We start from the raw sequence: 21,054 nt of genomic DNA on the forward strand, positions 1-21,054 counted from the left end.
TTTTCCCTGAAGTAAATTAAACAATTATATAAAATAAGTAACCCTGTAAAGAGAAAAAATCAATATAAGTAAATTTGTAAAAACAAAAAATATATAAAAAATATAAAATATACTTTTCTTCATAAACTGACACTTCAAACTCCTTTGGACATGATATGGTTAAGGTCCTCACAAGTATATCCATTATTCGCCCAAAAATGGCACAATTCCTTTCCGGAAGAGTCTTGGACTAAGTGAGGCACACGAATCCCCGCCACTGTTTGTCAGGTCTGGTTACCTTGTTAAAAGACGTAGTGTAAAAATGATTCAAAATTAAACTGTTCAAAGAAAACCAAACCAATCGACTACTATAAATAAACTAACATTGCGGAAATCGAACAATCAACAATATCAAAATAACGGCCATTAACCACTTGCATGAATAGTAGTGGGTATCCTTGGGTCGCAGGTGTCCCGAAATCAAAGAAAAATCTCAGAAAGTATCTTCACGATGCTTTTGGAAATCCCCCCAAGCGGTTTCTTGCTCGTTTACAATACTTACAAATAAGTGTAAGAGGCAAAACTCACAAACACGACCTAACATGAATTATATCAATTAATTCCAAATGAGAAAAAATGACATATTCGGGGCAATAGCAATATACACATTAAAAATCAACATGCCTTAGATAACTTTGCCGCCTTGTTCTTTGTAACTGAAAATACCTTCAACGTTAAAAACGAAATATATATAAAAAAAAGTTCACCAAGCTTTCTACTAGTAACTGCTAAGGAAAAATACCCAAAGGATCGTCATTTCCCGTTGCAATGGTGAACATTTGATACTTTTATTTAAGCTTTATGATGGCCTCTAGACAGAAATCTAAAGTGTCGGCACACTGCCTCAACTAAAAATCCTTTCCCACTGTGAATAAATGCATCACTGTTCATTTCACAAAGTAACGTTTAGGTATACATAGTTAAAGAGCTCTACTTGTAAGTAAATAAGGGAATGAAATCAATGTAGAACCACAACATTCAATGTTGTGCTGTGCATTGAGAAAAACAGCATCATTGCAGTAAATGATAAATTGGAGCTAAAAACTCTTGTAAATACAAAATTGGAAGGTCAAAACTAAAGGAAATCACAAACTGAAGGGTAAAAATAGTATCGTTCCTGGGTCACACAACACACTGACTGTGGATGCAGCATTCGGTGGATCTGACAATGGGCTGACACCAAGCATGAAGTCACCGAACGAATTTGGGAAAAAATAATACAAACATTGAACAGTATCTCTTCTGTTTACCTGGAAAACCATATTATGGGAATTAACTATGAACACGTCACAGTAACAAGAAGGACAAGGGAGGAGGAAAGGCTTTAAATAACCTCCCAAAGAATGTTCTAAGACAGTGTCTACGGTGAACAACAGCCACTTTTCACGCAGATACCTCGTGTGTGTGTGTGTGTGTGTGTGTGTGTGTGTGTGTGTGTGATTGAGAGAAGAAGAGGGAGAGAGAGAGGAGAGAGAGAGAGAGAGAGCGAGAAGAGAGAGAGAGAGAGAAATTTGTGTACACCAAAATAAGGTCATCACGGAACCCCCCCCCACCCCCCCTCTATCTCTCTCTCTCTCACTCTCTCTCTGATACAATATTTACATATACAGTGTATATGTATATTAATTATATTATATATACACTGTATATGTAAATATACAATATTTCATATACAGTGCGTATATTATATAATATATATATATATATATATATATATATATATATAATTGTATCAGTGCGCTCTCGCGTGCATTCGAGGAACAGCAAAAGAAAGAGAAGTTCGATCATAGAAAAAAAGAAGAAAAAAAACTAGCGTCCTAAGCACCCACACAGCGCTACTAAGTAATTCCTGAGGCTATTTATAGAAGGAGACCCATATTGATTGCCGACTCTCATCTACCTGTTAAGGAGACCCACACGGCATAATGCTACAACAGAAGCACCGCTACCTGCAACGTCCGCGTAGATCACAACCTGTTATAGTGTACTGCGCAAGCCACCACAGGTACAAAGTATAATTCATGGCTAATTGGTCCATTCGAATACATTGCCAGAAACTCTACTTCACGAAAAGTCACGAGGCAATCTCTAGGTGATGTTAAATATGCTGCCATAAAAATGACGTTGAAAATGATCAGCCGAAGGAGGTGTGATTCGGTCTTGAAAGAAATGCCATATGAGGTCACACACACACGAAATAACCCATTTTTGTGATGCGAGAGAAAATATCTCACAAAACTGCCATGAAACAAAGATATGCCAGTGAAAGCAATATCTAACTATCATAACGAGAGATGAATCATGATGGAAATGTCTACTTTAAGATTTCGATCTAAAGAGATGGGAAAAGAAGTGAACCATATTTCTCGTACTCGATCGCAGTAATTCATCCACAACCACATCCCTCCAAGCCCTGTATTCATTAAGATCATCCTAAAATATGGAACCTGCCACTCTTTGTGGCCATCATCTATTCTCGTTATGCGAGGCCATTCGGAATCTGTATTCCTTGGGTTTTTCTCAAAACAAGCGATGGCGTCTTTGCTTTGTCATTACTCTGCTAAAAGAACACACACAGTGTGGTTTTGCTTTTGTACACACGAACACGCGTATATTCTATCGTATAGTACATGTTATATAATATATATATATATAATATATATATATATATATATATATATATTTAATATATATAGATAATAATATATATATAATATATATATAATATAATATACTATATATAATATATTCTTATATATATATATATAATATATTATATAATGTAACATATTTGCAAATAACCTAACAGCTTAAATAGAAATTTTTTCTAGAAGCTATTGTGGATGTGCAAATGAATGCGCGAGTTAAATACATTTGTCAGATGTAGAGGATGACATGCTTTGGATATGGAAACAAACTTCCATTCCTACTGAGAAATCCTGATGCCAAAGCGATTACAAAGGGCCTACAAGGAACTAACAAAGTATTAAATAAGAATAGAAATTAAAAAAAAATAATGACCGCTAGAGAGATGTGAATGAAGTACACTGAGCGCCAACATTCTTTTAAAAAATGAACAATACAATTACTGCACAAAACAAAACTCCTCCAAAAATACAATACCAAGAAAGGACTCCTCCGACGGCGAGTGGAAAAACACAAATCCCGCCCAAACACTGCTGTCTCCAGCCGCTTATGACATGGCCCGCACAAAGCCGCAAGAAAACTGAGGGCGTCTCAATGAATGAATCATCTCTTCCCTTTTACTACTCGGCAACATGACCTCTAAAAGCCACAACACGTGTTCAGCGAACATCCCCCAAACCTGTACTGAGAGGGGAGGACACTTGCCACCACAGGTGCAGCGCGTCCTTGGTAGACATGCGTGACGTCACACAAACGTGTTGCGAATGACTCACTGACTGAGTAACCCTCTTCTCGAAACACCTGCCTTTGCGGTGCTGAATGGACACCTGTTTCACCCGGGAAAACTGCTTCCTCTCGTGATAGGTGAAACGCTCAACACTTCCTGTCTGCTCCAACCAATATGATGTTTCCCTTTGGATCAATTGTGATATCACTTCCAGCAAGATGGAAGTTGATTCTTTCGGTTGCATTGACGGTACACAAAACGAGTGCAGTTTTTAAATCACGTTCTCACTGAGAGTTGCAACGCAAGCCCGCTTTGGATACGTCTACAAAGAAAAGTTGCCGAGAGCTACACGTTCAAACATTCTTCCAGCTCTAGTTTCATAAGGTTTACTCCATATTTATACATATTATCTCCTGCGTTTCCAATGGAACTGTTTATTTCTCAACGCCATTTTCTTCACATGGGAATCACATTGGAAAATTCCTCAAACCTATTCAAATTAAATGCTTGGAACTGAGAGAACAATGCATACATCGTTACCCTTTATGATTCCAAGTGAGAGCTTTATCAGCAACATTCTCACCTCCGACTATAACTAGTTTCAACTCGTCCTATCAAGTCACTCATGAACTGCTTGATTGCATTTTCCACCAATTCTCAGAGGCAACGAGTATGGCAACGTTCACATCCTCGCAGGTGCAGTTTGTAAATTAACAGACAGAGTCAACCGCTCAGACAAGTACTTCATCCTAACAGCTTAACATTCGGAAAACAATTTCCCTCATCACTGCGTAGGTAATTACATAATCTCTTTCTCTCTCTCCTTGGGAGTCTATTGCCATATTTGGCATCCTGGCACCGGTACACCTCTAAGGTTCAATGTTCAATAGTTTTATATGAATGAATGCGAATACTTATTGCAGTCTTGGAGAGTATTCAAGGAGTACCGTTTTATTTTGTATGCATTTGAGGTCATTCACTATGTTCTGCATGAGTGACATTAAAACGGATTTTCTACCCGATCTGTTAAGTGTAAATCAGGACCCTATCATTGAGAGAGAGAGAGAGAGAGAGAGAGAGAATTATACATTCACAGAACAGCGCCGCTAGGATGAAGATGTAGCGGTTGTGTGGTGTCTGCATAGCAAAGTATAGCATTGCTATACTTCTCTTCATGACAACCATTGGAATTTCCGTTCGAGAGCGAGAGGGTAACGGTGAGGAGGGGAGGGGGTGGTCTCGTATTGCGTGTGTGGGGGGGGGAGGGGGGTTACTCAAATGACTCACCGGAAGAACACCTTTTCGAGTTTGTGAATGACTCATTCACATACTCATCTCTTAGTAAGCAAATGTGTGATGTGAGTTGCCATTTTTTTTTTTTACTTGTATTGGAACTTCACAAACAAGTAGCAATACTTGACAGGAAGATTGCGTTGACATAAAAATATGATTTCACCAATTATCTTATCAGAAATGAGCGCACAATTATTTTCTTCTATTGACAAGGAGGACATTTTTATTTTCGACGAATATAACACTTCACACGGACATAAAAAGACAGTGCGAACGCGAATTTCGAACTGTATCATGATGTCATCTTTAAGATATTGGAGAGTTTTAAGAGTACAACTTCGATCGGAGAGCAACATGAACCCTCTATCTATCTAAATATGTTGCAACAAACCAGTAACACAAACAAGGGGGCTGCACAAAAGGAACTGTTCATCACGCAAACATTTCTTTATAGGATCACTGGGAAAGAACTGCGTAAGAGTTGCACCCCATAAATATAATGTTCGTGTATCAGGCAATTCAAGAGGTGTTTGTCATGTAATCCCCCTACTGACAGATTAAGGTTGACTCACTCACTTATTTAGAAACATGATCTTGAACACCTCTATTTTTAAGTGGGACATACTGCCGAGAGGTTATATTGCTGACCCTTTAAAATAAAAAAAAATATCTTCGAGAGGTTATATTACTGACCCTATAAAATTTAAACAAATATCTTCTAGAGGTTTTATTACTGAGCCTTCAAAATTAAGAAAATATATTTTTGAGAGGTTTTATTACTGACCCTTTAAAATTAAAACAAATATCTTATAAAATGCTGACTATTACATTACTATTTTGGTAACTGCATTTTCCACCATTTATATTTTGCCTTCAAGAGTGTCCTATGGGTACCTGGGTAGTATTTTCCCTCTATACAATTATCTAAGACCTCATAGTGCTTTCTTGCGTAAGCTTTACTTTCGAAATTGTTCAATACTCAAAATTGTCTTGGTCTACCCTTCGTCTTCATTCTCGTGGAAGAAATTTTATATCTGTATATTATACATACATACACACACACACACACACACACACACACACACACATATATATATAATATAATAATATATATATATATATATATTATATATATATATATATATATGTATACATGACCTTTACATCTTCAGAAGGTGTCAACATTTCATTCCTAGGCAAATCAATGAGGCAATTTAAGTAATTTCTTGGCGGTAGCCCATCCATGTATTGATCTGGTACAGCGTGACTTACCTTCGCGTCGGACATGTAATTTAACAATGACATAGCTAGGAATGTCACCGTCTACAAGTGATGCCCTTCTAAGTCTTACAGTTGAAAATTGCCTGTGCTAAAAGGTTTCCTTATTGATGGCCCTTACAGATGTCTCTGACCGAGTTGGAAAAACTGGACCAGAAGAAGTAAAATCCTTATAATCACTTAAAGAGACCAAACCTGTTGGGTACACGTTTTCCCAGCTCCTTATAAAATTCACAACGGCGGCGTCATAAAAGATTACAGTAATTAAATTCAACGAATACGCCAATTTCATGGAGACTCCCTGTATTTTTGGCCAAAGCAAAATTGCTTTTTACACCAATCTTTGACCTTTCGACTTCAAAGGAAACGCTGCTAAAAAGAACTAAAAGGGATTTTAAACTCGCTTTTATATTTCATGCTGTTCAACACAGTGGAAATTCTTGTATTTTGGAAAATGAACACATCAGCAGGTCAGACCTTCCTCTTTAATAACAACCCCACGGAAGGAAAAATCATATGAATACCAAAGATCAATTTTTTAAAAGCTATTTCTAATATAAAGTTATCTCCTAATAACGGACCCCAAGGAATCACTTTTACGTAACTATGGTAGTAGTATATATAGACTGTTCGAGATATAATGATGTATAGCAATTACTTCATCTCTCTCAAAAACATATATAAAAACGGACTCTCTCTCTCTCTCTCTCTCTCTCTCTCTCTCGTAAAAGAATAAACATGAAAAAGTTTAAACGGAAAAAAACACTGACAGACAGAAGCGAAGATGGCTGAAATCGAGTACAAATCAATCAATGAGAGAGAGAGAGAGAGAGAGAGAGAGAGAGAGAGAGAGAGAGAGAGAGAGATGTGTAAATATATATGCCAACGAGTCTGTATCATTCAGGACCGAGAGACTCGTCACCTAAAACTGTGGTATAAAAATCCCACGTCTCTGAATATTCAGAAGGGAGGTCAGAGATTTTGAGTGAGAAAACTGAGGGAAAGACGATGAGTCGTCTGCACACGACCGCGTGACATCTGTGACGTCAGAGGCACAAAGGCCAAACCCAAAGCCTAGCTTAGAGATGACACACACATATATACAGCGCACAAGTATATATATATATATATAATATATATATATATATTTAAAAATTAGGTTAAATTAAGTATATCTTAGTTTAACCAGGAACCACTGAGTGATTAATAGCTCTCCTAGGGCTGGCCCGAAGGATTAAATATTTTTACGTAGCTAGGAATCTATTGGTTACTTAGGCAACGGGACCTACAGCTTAACTGTGGGATCCCAACACATTATATCGAGAAATGGAATTTCTAATCACCAGAAATAAATTCCTCTAATTCTACGTTGGCAAAGCGGGGCGCGAACTTCGGCTACCAAATCGGTAGGCGAGACGTAAACACTCGTAACGAGAAAATCATAACATATACGTACTAACGTATACATACATACATACATACACACACACACACACACACACACACACACACACACACACACACAACATATATATATATATATATATATATATATATATATATATATATTATATATATATATATTGGAATCTTACATATATCTGGTTAAAGCGGATCTACACAATAAAAAAGGTTCAATTAACATGCGTCATTTATCAGTTTTACGTCACTGAAGTATTACTGACAATGCCAGATCATTTCTGTTTGTATCTGAATTCTCCCAATTCTTACTTTTGCCGCCATGGAGTCTCTTCATCATTGCATTTTTTTTCCTTTTCTGGGAAAGACAGTCAGTCTGAATCCTCAGAGTTAATGGGAAATCGCAGTCAGTCTAGAGTTCTGAACTTTCTTTTCATCAGCACTTGACGACGACTCTTTCATTTCAAATGATTCCTTATTTCTCTTTGCTTGCTTGCTTGCCATCCGCCAAATGTACATGGGTCACAACTTTCCCAATTTCCTTGTCTCTGTTTCCTTTACTTATCTATATATCGTACTTTCATGCATGCATAAATAGAGTCTTTGGAAATGGTTGTATAAATATACATATTAATCGCTTATCAACCTAATCGAGAATTTATAAACATCAGCAAAGTATTATACATATACATGTGTATACACACACATATAATATATTAGTATAATACATATACACCACACAACGGAAACTGCTCTATTCATACTCTAAACTCATGAATTGCGGATAAGCCTCTCGTGCAGTAAAACGTCAACAATAGTCACTTCCTACACCCACACAGTATACACAATGTCAGAGCGTAGAAACACCCTACACCAATATGTCATTACCATACTAACTTGCCTCTACTCCCGTTCTTCCTGGGCATCTAATAGATTGCTTTCAAATTCCTGCTCTATCCAATCTCTCTCAGCCTTTTCTCAGGCTTAATATTTCTGAATGATGGACACTCTACAGCAGCCTACTGTCGTTCATTCTTCTCTCATGACCAGACAGCATCTTGCAATACTCTGACAAATCCTTATACCTATAAAGCCATCTTAGCATTTCTACATACAGCCACATTTCTCAACGTAAGAATAATTCTTAATACCTAATCAATGATGCAAACAGTCGATTTCAACAGCATAAACACTTTTTCCTTCATTCACGTTCTATACCCACAGCTGTCTATGTTAGACGACAGCTGATACAAGAAACACCCTCATACAACCCCCCTTATAAACTGCAAAAATGAAAGTCTCCTGACATTTTGTACGTACCTTTTTACCTTTCTTGCTTCACTGATCCCGTGACTCAACTTTTCTCCCATTCTTCTATATATTTACTTCTAAACAACTGCATCACTACCCTGTCTCCATTTTTCCACTATCCATGCTAACTAATTATTCTACCTCCCTGGCCTCATACCCCTTACTCGCTCACATTGATCATCAAATTCCTCTTCTTGCAAATTCATTCGTACACCTTTTACAAACCTCAAGTTTCACTTCAATATTCTCGATCTGTGCCGTATCGTCCACAATCCATTCACCATTCATTCATTACCTTACCCAAAACTTCCCATCCACATCTACAAGTCCTTTCTAATCACTCATCCACAAACAGAACAGCCACGGAGATATACAAATCCTTTTCTCCGACCAACTTTAACTTCAGACCAGCGACCAAATTATTCTTCTTTCTACATACCCTAACACATGCTTCACTTCATCATTCAAATTCTTAATTGCTCTCAACAACTCTTGCTCTAAACTAGACGACCTCAAGACCTTTACATCGATTCCATAATCAGATTTTCTCTTCATTTCTAAATCTAAAACTCTCACAAGTATTTCACAATAAACACTTGACTCACACTCTTCCTTCCTTGTCTAAACCCACACCACACTACTCTTTGCCAAGCGGTCATTCCATCAATCAAAATCCTAACATACACCTTCTTGTTATACTAGGCTATGTTATGCCCCTATAATTTGTTATAAACCTGAACAATACTTCATCTCACCAAATCCTTTGAAACCTTTGCTCATCCAGACATTTAGAAACCCTGATCAGCTACTCAATCACACCATCAGTCTAATGCAGCATTTCAATTGTAATCCCAATAACTCTTGGTAATAGTGATGAATCTTGGATGAACACCCAGTGTAATTTCGTCCACATCATTAGCCTCTTCAAATTCTTACACAAATGTATCGAATCCTTTACACTTACATTGTCCCATTCACCAATCTTTCGTTTCCAGAATGCTTATTTTATACTAGTTTTAGTACAATAAAAGTAAACAACAATGAACCGCTTCACAAAAGAAAAAAAGTGAACTTCAATATAAATCAACTTTTAAAGATCCAAAATACTAAACTAACTAGTAGAACACGCACACTGAAACTGCATACCCTCTCCAAAATCTTAATTAAATACAAATCTTAAATGGCCAATAAACATCTCGCGAAAGAGAGAAGAAATTGTAATCCAACAACAGGTTGGCTAATCCAGTAACGAAATTAAAAAAACACGGCCTGTGCGATTAGACGCCACAAAATTTTAACTCAAGAGGGCGTAGAATGTCATAAAAATCCTGGCAGAAGCCGACTCATGACAAGACAGAGGAATAGCGGCCTACTTCAAGACAAAAGCGATTTACAGACCATACGGTTATTATGCAACAGTCATGCACGAGGCTTGATAGAAGTAGAACTCTTGCTGTACATGTTCTATCATCCTGTAAATGACAGCAGTAAAGGTGAAATGTGAGGCGTTTCAAAAACCATGGAATTTCTGGGAACCTTTTTTTTTTATCAACTGAATTAATATGTGGGTATATAAACGAATGAAGACCAGGCGGGGCTTTTTATCAGTCTTATCTACGCGAGCAGTGGTATTAGAATCGATCGATGAAAGAGCCTAGTTGAGTCTATAGCCCAATGGAAGAAGACTGAAATCTGCAACTGCTGAAGTTTGCAAATAAGCGACGGACTGGTGACAGAGATGAGAAACTGACGACTTTTAGATGTTTGGAGGTCTCCACGGTGACAAGAAGGGCATGGCTAAGCAAAAGGAGACTAGTACGATGACATTGTCAGTTTTATGAATTGAAAAGGGTTCTTCTGTGCGAGGATCATTCAAGTGCAAACCTACACAACTATGACGTACAAAACAAAGTGCAAAAATATCCACAACCATTTAATATTTGCTTATACAGTGCATGGTTTTTTGCATATTACCAAAAGCAATTAAAGCACTTTTTATTAATTTAGACAAAATAAAACAAATACGTAGTGTACAAGGAAATCTGACAAACCGTTATATAAAAAAATATAGCCTTTTACCACTGAAAGGTTTCAAACGATTACAGGACGGGTTACAACGAACTTTTCAAATTTATTGTCAAGATTTGTGCAATGCCACGATCTCAATGTCTCACAATTGCCCTTACTAGTGTACTTTGGCAATACCATTCCAAATCATGTTCTCATCATCCCTTCCACGCAAAATACGTATACTTCTACATTCTTATCACTATCGTTTCTACGTAACGACCTACTTCCAAATGATTTCTGTGAAACTTCCAACCAGTTTCTTAAAGCGCACCTTCCTAAATACCGGCAATTACGAACTACGGCTGATTCTATCCATGACTGTTCCGACTTGTCAGCCTGTTGACAGAGCTAACAGGGACTATCAAGAGTCCCCGAGGGCGACATCTCCCTCCCTCCCAAGTCCCAACACCGTCCGCAAACGTTTACTCCCGAGGTGTCGGGTTACAGCGATCAAGATTGATCTTGGAAGACGATTCGCAGGTACAAACAAACATATGAATTGTAAGCAAACCCAAAGAAGCCTCTGTCAACGGGTGCGGGCCACAATTTTTCATTCAATCTCTCCATTCGCGTTTTTCCGGGTCAACAAATATCAGCTGTCGCGAAACAAGCGTTCCCAACAATGCATATATTTCGAATGAAGTTACATTTCATCATTTGCATTCCTCTTCACTGAAAACTGCAAAGTTGGATGCTCTCATGCTGACATGTCGGCGTCAATTAGTTTCGCCATTAAAATCTCATCAATTAATACATTTCGTATTTCTTTAAATTTCTATTCAAGATTTTTCCTCTTTTTGCAAATTCCCCAACAATCCTCCTACAAAATAAAGGATAAAAATTCATGCAAACTCATTTTCCTGTAAATAGGAGATTCAACAAGAAACTTTTAGGTAGGCAAACTTGAAAAACAAATAAGAAAAGTATTCCATAACATGGAGCTACGACTCTCAGAAATGAGAAAAATCAAATTGCAAATATACATACACATACACACAAATACAAATACCTCCATTTTTGCAAAAAGAAAATATCCGTGAAAGACTGCTTAGACAGAAAAGGTACAAACACAGTCCACGTTCAAGACAACGCTCATGGCCTCAGAAATCAAAGATGAACAATCCTGAGACAGACGGGGACGCAAAGAAACAGCCTGACAAAGCAAGAGGTGAACCGTCTTGTCCAGTGAGAAACACGACCATTTAGACGAAAACCAGCCCAATTTTTATTCAACTAAAAGGTTTCTCAGGATGAATAATAACACCCATTCTCTGTCAGACACTGACGATTTACAATGGAAAATAAACCATAAAACTGAGATGAGCATTTATCAATATTCTCTCTCTCTCTCTCTCTCTCTCTCTCTCTCTCTCTCTCTCTCTCTCTCTCTCTCTCTATGTGTGTGTGTGTGTGAGTGTATGTGTGTGATTAACAATGGTTGTGTTTGTGCCAAGAGCATCGGAACGGGAATGAACACGCACACAAATCAGCATGTAGAATAAACTAACTTTTGAAGGAAAAAGACATTTTCAAAGAGTATTTTAAAGTAAAACATATAAGTATAAGACGTTTCAATAAACCGCCCTCTCTCTCTCTCTCTCTCTCTCTCTCTCTCTCTCTCTCTCTCTCTCTCTCTCTCTCTCTCTTATAATGCATACATACATACATACACGACTGGTAAACATGTTCTGTTACAACAGAATTCCATCTAATAAAAGGAGCCCATAAAAACGCCAAAATATAGAACGTAAGTAGTATTTTTCAGAGACTGTTGTGTCTCTCTTCAGGTAGGTGATGGAGAGAGAGAGAATGAGCAGTCTCTGAAATATAGTACTTAATTTCTATATTTTGGCATTTCATGGGATCCTTTTATTATATATTTTATATATATATATATATATATATATATATAATATATATAAGGATCCCATGAAATGCCAAAATATAGAAATTTCAGAGACTGCTCATCGTCTCTCTTTCCATCACCTACCTGAAGAGAGACATAACAGTCTCTGAAAAATACTACTTACGTTCTATATTTATCATATACTATATATATATATATATATAATATATATATATATATAGATAATATATATATATACATACACATACACACACATATATATCTATATTTATATATTATATATAATGTCAACTTTGGGATTTCCCCTGGAACAGGAGTGGCTCGGGAGAAGAGCTGCTGAGACAACGTAAAATGATCGCATCTGTACGGTTAGGAGTTTAATAAATCTCCACTGAATTAAATAGTTCAGCTCATAACACAGCTCCATTAGAGGAATTTTGATACGTATGAGTTTTTCACGCCGAGAATGCATTGCTTCGCATTCTGTGAAAGGCACCTTACGAAATAAAAAGCTTTGCTTTTCTGCTACACAGACACAACTTAGCCCGAGTCATAATCACAAAAAAAAATCCCGATGAACAAGGCATAAGAAGTCCAAATGAAACAAAAATGACTGCACGTGAAATGGCGGGTTTTAGAAGCGACACCCAAGAGACCACATCGCTTCTCGAAGTCAAAGTGTCATGAACGACCAACAAAGGAATGCTCTTCCGAAGGGCACCTACTACGTCCTCCATAACCTCAATCCTCATCGCCAACCTTATCGCAAACCAACAACGAAGACAACGCATTGCGACACCTGGATCTTACTCTCTCTCTCGTCTCTCTCTCCTCTCCTCAGCTTTCCCTCAGCACCCACGAGGAAAAGCTCACCAATAACAGCACACTTCACTCTTCTTTCTTCTTTGACGGGCTCACATTGACGACAGTTAATGGACACACAAGAGAGGAAAACAGTAAGCATTTGAATGACAAATCTTCAAGACATTCAAATTGATATATTTGCTCATGGGCAAATCTTAAGAACTTCAGGAATTTCAACCTTTCATTCCGGTGTTCTGCATCAATGCAGGCAGGAACCAACATAAGTAATAGTCACCAAATTTGTATATAGTTCTCTTATATCACAGGATGATATTTTCAATGGGGAGCAAGTTCTTTAAACTGTGTTGTTTCCTGCACATGAAACAACATCACAACAGTGAAGAGGAAAAATGGCGAGGATGAAGACTGCAATATATCTTATGATTATTTTGCTTTATAGAACCCAATAATTGCAACGCCACAAATTAAAAAGTAGAAGGTTGATGATTTCCGGTCACCAGTTCATTCATTTCATATTTGAATAAGGATAAAAAAACGGATGTCAGATGCAACGCGTCAGTGTCGACCACGCACAACATAACACATACGCTCTCCACATCACAATTAACCCCGTCCAAAATAACGCCGACTTTATTCCCCAATCCATTTCACGCATCCTACGAGGGAACGAGTCCACATTTAAATGCTATTGCTCCTGCCAGACACGCCTAACGCTGGCGCAAAAGTGGTAATAACTTCATTTGCATTTTGAAAGGGCCCGGATATAACCCGGATTCATTTCGCATATTTCAAAAATTCGCCATCCCGCCTACGTCATGTTTCCTTCCTCGGAAAAATGAGATGCCGCAAAATACGGGAAGCCTTTTGCGACCCCAAACCTTCACTGAAGAACCACAACTAACTGCACATAAAAAGAGAAAAACATACAAGAAGGAAAACATCCGACACCTTTTCCAGACACCTCAACAAAACAATATCCAGTATCGACAAAAAATATACTCATACAAGAATAAGCAAAAAATTACTTTTACATGGTTTTATATATATATATATATATTATATAATATATATATATATATATATATATATATATATATATATATTTAGCCAAGGCCACAGGAAAAATAAAAGTACCGAGTGCTTTCGTGTTATTTCAATACATTTTCGAGGTACAATGTGTTGAAATAACACGAAAGCGCTCGGTACTCCTCCTTTTATTTTTCCTGTGCCTTGGCTAAATATATTTTCGCGCGCTATTTATTGACATTAAGCATATATATATATATATATATATATATATATATATATATATATATATATATATATATATATATATATATAACATAATACTATTTTAATCTTTTTATCCTTTTCTAACCAAATTAAGAATACGACTGACGTGTCTTCACATATAAACGACCGCCATTACTGACACAACACTTAGTATGGAAATCACAGACTATGGATTAGGTCACATTATGTTCCGTGGGAAAAATATGGGAAGCGTTGAGGGAGGGGGAAAGAGACGGGTTTAAAAAGGGGGCGGGGGAAACCTATGAGGGGTGAGAAGTGGAGATGAGGAGGGTAAGTGCTGGTAGAAGGGGGTCATGTGAGGAGACGGCGACGGAAGAAGGATAAAAGGTGCTGGGGAAATACGGGAGTCATTTGGTAGTTAAATGTTTTGCATAAACATCGTATGGAAATGAGCATAGTTGGGGGAAAGGGGAGACCAGGGAGCTATGTGGTACAAGAAGGGATTCAGGGTGAGGCCAGGTCAACAGATTGGGAAGGAAAAGTAAGAAATCCGTTGGCTTAACCTGGGACCCACAGAGCAGCAATACCATACGAAAATGACACAGGAACTTCGTCCAGTAAGTAGTAACACATTCACTGGTTTCTGGTATTTTGACTTCAGTGGCTAGTTCCATTCCATCAAGAGTATTTATCCACCTCTATCGGCACGTACGGTTTGGGTCACCATAGAAGCGAAGGTGTAGAAAATTGCGGCTAACTGTCACCGATTCGTACTATTCACCAACAAAATTCTTAACCTGGCATAAGCATTGCTCAAAAGCTTCAACCTCTCTCCATATTCAATTTATGCTCTCACGTCCTAAAACACCACCCAATGGCAATTTTTTTCACAGGACTAGCTACAATTGGGTTACTTTGCGCGCGAGTATATACCCATTAAAAAAAGTCACAAGTGAAAACAAACGCAGGCAAAGATAAAGAACTTGAAAAATGAAATCACAAAACAAATTTAAATAATAAACAAAATGTAAAGGACATAAAAAATGGAAAATACAATAAAAGATAACGAAACATACCAGGACATTTATTACATCTCTCTCTCTCTCTCTCTCTCTCTCTCTCTCTCTCTCTCTCTCTCTCACACACACACACACACTACAGCAAACTCATGCAATAATTATAATTACGTTACAAAGGTTTTATTTCAATGTTTTTTTTGACATCTGAGATGAAAGGTTCATTTCAAAAGAAAATTCCATTTAGATTTTGCCATAGATTTGGAGACTTCTGAAGTCGAGAGAAATTGACAGCAGACACATCCGAGCACATTTCCATCTTTCATTCGTTCGCCCTGAAGCAGAAGGGATAGAAAAGGTCCCGGAAGGCCCTGCAATTCCTTGGATGTCGGTTCCTCCCGGCTTCCTGCCTTAATCGGACGATCCTTCACCGGCTATGTGTACCCTACGTCGGACATTTCTATTTTTCAGTTATTCAGCTCTTCAAAAAGGCGTTTTCTATTTTCTATCTGCCTTCGAATAGGCATATTGCGATGCCCCCTAGAGAATTTTGTCAGAAACTTTCCTATGTTCAAGGAAATGACTCTCTCTCCCTCAGCCTACTTACTTTGGGCTTTTCTGTGACCTGTTACTCATTATAAGGTTAGCTTCAACAATACAACAACAATAGATTTCTTGCCTTTTATATTTTCTAATGACAAGTAGGGGACTTTAACCCTTCTCTTCGATCTCGTCATGCAAACGAAACCGACGTTTATACCAGACATCATTCGGACGAAACGCATGTTTAAGCTGGATGACGTACACTGCGATTTATTTCGTGACTTGAAAAACAAATAATGCTTACTCTGTAATAGCGCAATAATATTAATCAAGAAGCTTATATGCATATCACCCAAAGACTAAGGAGGAATCCAGCATGATGACGGAAACAAAATAGAATTAGTCACTACCGTCGAAATGAAATCGCCATAAAAACATTAAAGGAAAAAAAATTGCAATGTATTTCCCATTATTGCAGGCGTCTGTTCTTGTGTACGTTTATGTGTGCAAGGGAGAGGAAGAGCAATAATAATTCACCATCATTCCGAACCTCTTTACAGATAATTTCTTATTTTCACTACCGTACATACTAGCGCCTCACAAGCGCAACAAGAATATAAAATTTATATATATATATATATATATATATATATATATATATATATATATATATATATATATATGTATGTATGTATATATGTGTGTGTGTGTGTGAGTGGGTGTGATGTTTTGTCTCAAACATATGTGTTTTTTTTTTATATTCAAAACTATTAAGTCACGAACATCGTTTGACATCGAAGCTCTATTGCAAATAATTCCCCTGTACTCTCATTTTATAATATATATATATATATATATATATATATATATATATATATATATATATATATAATCGATAAGAATTATTCAACGATTGAATTCCTCATCTCATCTTTTCAAATGATGACACAGCCAGCTACAGAAAATTACTGCAGAATCATATTATCAACTAATTCCTAGTAAAATTCTTTAGAAGTTCAGAAACTCTGATCCACATACAAGTGATGCCTTTAAGAGTACTGCTTCTAGTATACTAAAGTAATGAACATGACTTCCGAGCCCCAAGCCTTCAGTCACGTTTATATGATGACATCACGCTTATCGATTCTAACGTTTACGCTTTACAAAAGAAAGGAAAACAGAGTCCTTTCACTTGAATCAACATTAATAATCGATAGGAATTCTTGTAATATTCAAAAGAAAAGGAGAAGTGAACTCTTCCGCTATTTTCATTAGCAGAAAATAAGAAGTGAACTCTTCCGTTATTTTCACTCAAATGGAAAAAGAAAATCTCAAACACAACAATGTACACTTGAAATAACGAATAGTCAGAGAATCTAGTATTTTAAATAAATCAAATGTATACGAGGCATAAGATAAAAAAATACATACTACAGGCTACAAAAAAAAAACAATAGAAAAGTCTAAACCGTACGCTGCACACAAAAATAAACCCGATATAATGGTTGCTAAAAGATCTAACAAAATGCTTTTACTGTATTTACTGGAAATAAATCTGATTTCTTATAATATAGTTGGGCAAATAAGCAATAATACTTACTAAGTTGTAAGAACAAATTACAAAATATAAAGTTTGCGTTTATGCTAAATAAGTGAATCGAATGCTTACGCCACATCAAAAGTGAAGTTGAAGGCTTTTGCTACACAAATTAACAGAATGCTTAAACGAAACGTAAAATAAAATGCTTTCACAACTTGAAACCGAAACTGTGGTTTCAGCCGGAACGAGCAGACGGGCGAGCGGGCGACATGAAGTGGGAGGGGCGCTGAGACAGCAGAAGCAGCAGCAGCAGCAGCAGCAGCAGCAGCAGGCGTCGAAGCGACGAGTCGGCGGCAGCGTTAGCATAGTAATGCCTACCATTATACTAATGCAAAGTGGCACCCGGTCCCGTCGCGCCGTCCCTAACGCTACGCCGGTACGTTGCATTTTTACCGCCGATGTACATTACAAAACCCCAGTCCCACACTTGCCCCGAAGAGATAATGAGCGTGGCGGTGGGTGGATCAAGTCTGCTCGACGGAGAGATAAGTAAGGGTTAACGCCAGGTACCATCCGCCACATGTGACGCAAGACAACATATCGTTTTAAAATATATATATCAAGAGAAAATATCCCCCATTGAGGCTTACCGCAAAAAAATACACAAAAGGCTGTCAATATCATGAAGATAATGACCCCAAAGGTATGTAAAGTCCTAGATAACGACCCTCGAAAACCCCTGGGGGTGGGGATCATTTTTCTAGGAAAGATCCGACAGAAGTAGGAGAAGCGGTGCAAATGACTTGACCACTACCTACAACACGCCGCGCACGGTACACTGCACGCAGTAATCCACCAGAGATACACTAAAATAACATACAGGGATATGATTCAAACTGAAATAATATACAGTTATCTGCCTCAAACAGTGAAGAACTACAAATGACCACATAGGAGTATTCAATATATTCGCTCCGACTTGTTCCAACCTGGTTCTTGTTTTGATGGCAAGTCTCGGAAAATGTTCGACTACTCAGACCAGACAGTCGAATAGGAACCGTCCAAGATTTCTATCACTTAGCGTTAAAGTTCCGAATTCTATTCTTTGAAACGATCCACTGCCCACCTGGCAAAGAATGGACGATCCTCAACGCCCAATCGTTTCGTGGTTCACATGAAAACTTTCTTACTTATATGTATCCTTTACTCTTTACTTTAACCAGGTTTTCCTTAGAACAACGAGCGAGTTCTTTATGTTAGAACGCTGGTAAGGCAAACCACTGGATACCGTGAGGCCATTTGATAAAACTAAATAAATATCAGCCAACTTGTATTTCCCCAGGACTCTTCCACTTCATGATGTGATTGTTTGTGTGTTTGTTTGTTTGTATGGCGTTTTTACATTGCATGGAACCAGTGGTTATTCAGCAACGGGACCAACGGCTTGACGGGACTTCCGAACCACGTCGAGAGTGAACTTCTATCACCAGAAATACACATCTCTCACACCTCGAACTCACGGCCACCGAGGTGGCAGGACAAGACCAAACCAACCATGCCACTGAGGCGCTACTTCTTGGTGTGAGGACGGCGGTGCATCGTTGACATCACTCAACCAGCACCAATACTCAGCAGCCAAACACGAGTTATGTGACTACGAACGCAGTTATCGATAATTTTTTTTTCTTTTTGTCTTTTCTGAAGTTAAAACATTTCAAATTTTCACTGACCCCAAAAAAGCATGGGGGGCGACAAAAAGCTATTTTGAAGATTTCTATGAATATACTTGAGAACATCGTTGCATCATCACCATGGACATCATCAGTTTCACACTTTGAATGCAGCACTTTCCTAGGGTCAAGTAGAATGGCAGACTTGTGTACTATGGAAAAAGGACTCAAGAAAAAGCCAATTGATAAAACATATCGTTTCAACATACTACCAAATTATTCAGTACTTACTATTTCTTACGTTATATATATATATATATATATATATATAATATATATGATATATATTATATATATATATCACATATATATAAAGTTGCAAAAACACGCCAGTCGTTTTAATATTGTAGGAAGAACCCGACATATAGGAGGAACTTACAACTTACTACCCTTGAATCAATCATAATTAATCTAAGTGTACCTACTCTTAACCACCAATCATCTTCCACCCAACTGTTTATTGCCTAATTACCTGTTTCTTTGTTTACACTCCCCTCCGTAATGTTTCGTGTCAGTTATCCTTATGCTACCACTGTGGGTAGGTGTGTCTTGTCAGTTTTTTTAATTATTATTTATTTAATTTTGTTCTCTATTGGCTCTTATCCCTTTCACTACTATTGTTCTGTGTTTGTTCTTATTCTGTTTTTATTCATAATTTATTAAATAGGTTTTTAATTAGGGTGTTGGTAAATAATGTGTAATCTTTTACTATTTAAACGCAATTGATGTGTAATCGCAATTTCATCCTGGAAAATGTATCAAGCTGATACGAAACGTTGGCGCTCAACAAATGTTTGTTTATCCTTGAGTAATTGTTCCTGTCTTCATACTTTATTTATATATATATATATATATATATATATATATATATATATTATATATATTTTACCACAGATGGAAAAAAAATAAGAAATGGGGTGTAGGTTCTGACCGGTTTCGACTTTACTCCCAGGCCATTTTCGAAGGACTGATACATAGTATTAGGAATCACAATACATGTACTACTGATACAGGGCTTGACGAATATACACAACAGTTTGAGACTAAGGATTCACCAAAGGAGGAGTGACTTCACAATTCATTTAGGCTAATAGTAGAAATCACAATACACTCTCAAGGGAGAATACCATTAACAGACAGAACGTTGGAGACTACAGAGCCACACCTGGCAGGTGCCAGGGGGAGGGGCGAGAAATCTCATTAGTACACTTGACACCAGTCAGGTATGGATTTATAGTTTATCAGTATTGTCCCTCGAGAGTAAATTGTGATTTCTACCGATAACCCAAATGTGTTTTGAAACCACTCCTACTTTGACTCCTGTCAATGAAGGATCTGGAGTCTCAAACGGTTGTGTATGTTTGTCAGTCTTGTATCTATAGTATATAGCACTATGTATCTGGCTTAAAAATAGTCGAAACTGGTCATTTGTGGTGTTGTGTAATAAACGAATCACGAGTGATATATATATATATATATATGTGTGTGTGTGTGTG

The 21,054-nt window shown here is 37.4% G+C and overlaps 1 protein-coding gene across 3 annotated transcripts in view; it reads right to left on the reverse strand.

Annotated features, from left to right (window-relative positions):
- The window catches only part of LOC135196905 (stress-activated protein kinase JNK-like), a 395,869-nt gene that overhangs the window by 79,747 nt on the left and 295,068 nt on the right, over positions 1–21,054 (reverse strand). Inside the window, exon 1 of one of the 3 annotated variants that reach the window (XM_064223719.1) lies at positions 3,163–3,282. The exons of the other annotated variants lie outside the window; for them this stretch is intronic. The gene's annotated coding sequence lies outside the window, so the exon portion shown is untranslated. Of the gene's footprint in view, positions 1–3,162; positions 3,283–21,054 lie in introns of those variants that run through there. 3 annotated transcript variants of the gene reach the window in all.

This window comes from Macrobrachium nipponense, chromosome 18 (assembly GCF_015104395.2).
Source record: "Macrobrachium nipponense isolate FS-2020 chromosome 18, ASM1510439v2, whole genome shotgun sequence".
NCBI lineage: Eukaryota > Metazoa > Arthropoda > Malacostraca > Decapoda > Palaemonidae > Macrobrachium > Macrobrachium nipponense.